We start from the raw sequence: 2,500 nt of genomic DNA, 5'->3' as shown, positions 1-2,500 counted from the left end.
GGCATATTTACAGCTTTTTGTCTGTCAATTAATGAGCATTGTCCCTTTCAGAAACATAGTCACATCTCAATAATGTTGTTTTCATAATCATGGAAGTCATAATTGCCAATTAATCGATTAAAATCTGATTAATGGCACAGTTCTACTTCAGAGAGACAGGAAGCTGCCCAGGTCACTGCCCTGTGGGTGGACCGTTCCACTGACCCCCAGCCCTGTGTGCAGCTCAGGCACTATCAGGCTCATTGGGGAGTTAGAAAAACAGCTCACTCACAACGCTTCTCTTGGACTGTTCTAGTGGCAAAGATAATCTAAATGTCATGCATGCATTTCGCTAATTGACTAACACAACTTGAAAGCATACCATCATATTTGTACATAAAAGTGACAATGAATGCATGATAATATTTGTGATATTTGTGATATACTGTATAATAAATGTGATGCAATTATATGGTGATGGTGGATGGTGGATTAAGGCTTAATATTGTATGCGTGAGGCTGAATGTATGTGAGATCCGTGAGTTCTGCAGCACACTCTAACACACTAAGACGAGAAGGCAGCACAGTGAACAGTGATTTAATGAGCCAAATCCACAGTAACACACATACACACAAACAAACAAAACAACTCCATGAAAACTACAGTAACACACACACACACACACACACACACACACACACACACACACACACACACACACACACACACACTAACACACACACACAATCACAAACCTAAACAAGGCCAGAAATGAACCTCTCTTCCCATCACCCACAAGCTGAAGCTCCACGCCACAGCTTCAGGTCAAAGTTCACAGACCTCATCAGCTAGTTGCCAGGGTACAGTAGGATTACACATGGCAGTGTAGCCACTGTGCACACACACACACTAGAAACGCACACACACACACACACACACACACACACACACACACACACACACACACACACACACACACATACACACACATACACACACACACACACACTCATATTCACACGCACACACCCACACACTCACACACAATCACACTTACCACAAACACCTCTGTGCAGTCATGGAGTGGGGTGTGAAATCCAGGACAGGCTGTGGAAAGAGAAGAGGAAAAGTTGAGTGTAAAGCAGCAAGCATCCGTGCGTGTGTGTGTGTGTGTGTGTGTGTTTGTGCGTGCACGCACACACTAAAATTATTGCTAAAAATAAGTTACTGACTCAGAATCTGGCATCCACATTCAGAACTCTCATGCCGTTTCCCTGGTCTATGGCGTCTGAACCCACGTCACAAATGACGACACACACATACACACTTAAACCAGTCTCTCCCATATGTGACATAAACTGTAATTTTTTTTATAGATTGTGTGTGTGTGTATGTGTGTGTGTGTGTGTGTGTGTGTGTGTGTGTGTGTGTGTGTGTTTCACAATCAGATATTAGGTGCATTTAGGGCTCAAATGCCATGCTGCACCATTGTTTTTCCTTGCAACAATTGAAGCTTATTTACTTGTTTTAACAGCGGACCATAGGGTAGCAGAAGTCTTTGGACCCCATTTTATTTTAAGTATCCCTAAGTTTTACATAACTACAAAATAATAATAAGTTACTTATTTAAATTACTGAATAGAACATTAGTAAATACTATTAGCAGTATGTCTACACACAATGAGGCACAATGAGGCAGCTGGGATGAGGTTAAAAGATTAGCCATGTACAATTCTGTGTTCAATTCTGTGTCCATAATAAGAAGTATTATACATCATTAATTACGTCATTCATTGACTAAAACCTAATAAAGAGGGAGACAGGAGGTCTGTAGTTTGGAAAGTCTTCACTGTTTAACTGTTGTCTGTTTTTAGATAGTTAAGGTGTACAGGAAAATAAACTCATACCCTAACAAAACAATTTAAAAAGTTAAAAAAATCCTGATTTACTTCTGGGAACAAAATCAGTCTTTAACTGAAAAGTGTAATTGTGTGTGTGTGTGTGTGTGTGTGTGTGTGTGCGTGCGTGTGTGTGTGTGTTCATGTTTGGTAGTACAAGTACAGCTTATTACATTTTTCAGCAGGCCAGCAAATTACATTAGGAGGCCTTCCTTGACTGTGTGTGTGTGTGTGTGTGTGTGTGTGTGTGTGTGTGTGTGTGTGTGTGTGTGTCAACTACAGCAGAGAGATAAACACAGTTGATGCCAGAGGTGACGGTCTGTGAAAGTGCCGAGGGTTAGTGTGCTGACAGATCAGGTATAACCATAGTGATGAGTGCATACCTGAGCTGTGATTGTGTATGTGTGTGTGTGTGTGTGTGTGTGTGTGTGTGTGTGTGTGTGTGTAAACCACTCCAGGCCGCACACAGAGAAACTTCAGGCACAGGCGAGGGGAATCACACAGACCAAGGGATTACACTCAAACAGCTCCCTCCAACACACACACACACACACACACACACACACACACACACACACACACACACACACACTCACTCCTGAAAAAAAAAATGAAAAAAAAC

General features: G+C 41.8%; 1 long non-coding RNA gene across 1 annotated transcript in view; it reads right to left on the bottom strand.

Annotated features, from left to right (window-relative positions):
* LOC121705864 overlaps nucleotides 1–2,500 on the bottom strand; it is a 68,940-nt gene that overhangs the window by 24,686 nt on the left and 41,754 nt on the right. Inside the window, exon 2 of the long non-coding RNA XR_006030908.1 lies at nucleotides 1,038–1,087. This is a non-coding gene — a long non-coding RNA (uncharacterized LOC121705864). The remainder of the gene's footprint in view (nucleotides 1–1,037; nucleotides 1,088–2,500) is intronic.

The sequence above is a fragment of the Alosa sapidissima genome, chromosome 3 (assembly GCF_018492685.1).
Source record: "Alosa sapidissima isolate fAloSap1 chromosome 3, fAloSap1.pri, whole genome shotgun sequence".
In the NCBI taxonomy this organism is placed as follows: domain Eukaryota; kingdom Metazoa; phylum Chordata; class Actinopteri; order Clupeiformes; family Clupeidae; genus Alosa; species Alosa sapidissima.
The sequence above is the reverse complement of the archived record's forward strand: the minus strand, read 5'-3'. Positions and strand labels throughout refer to the sequence as shown.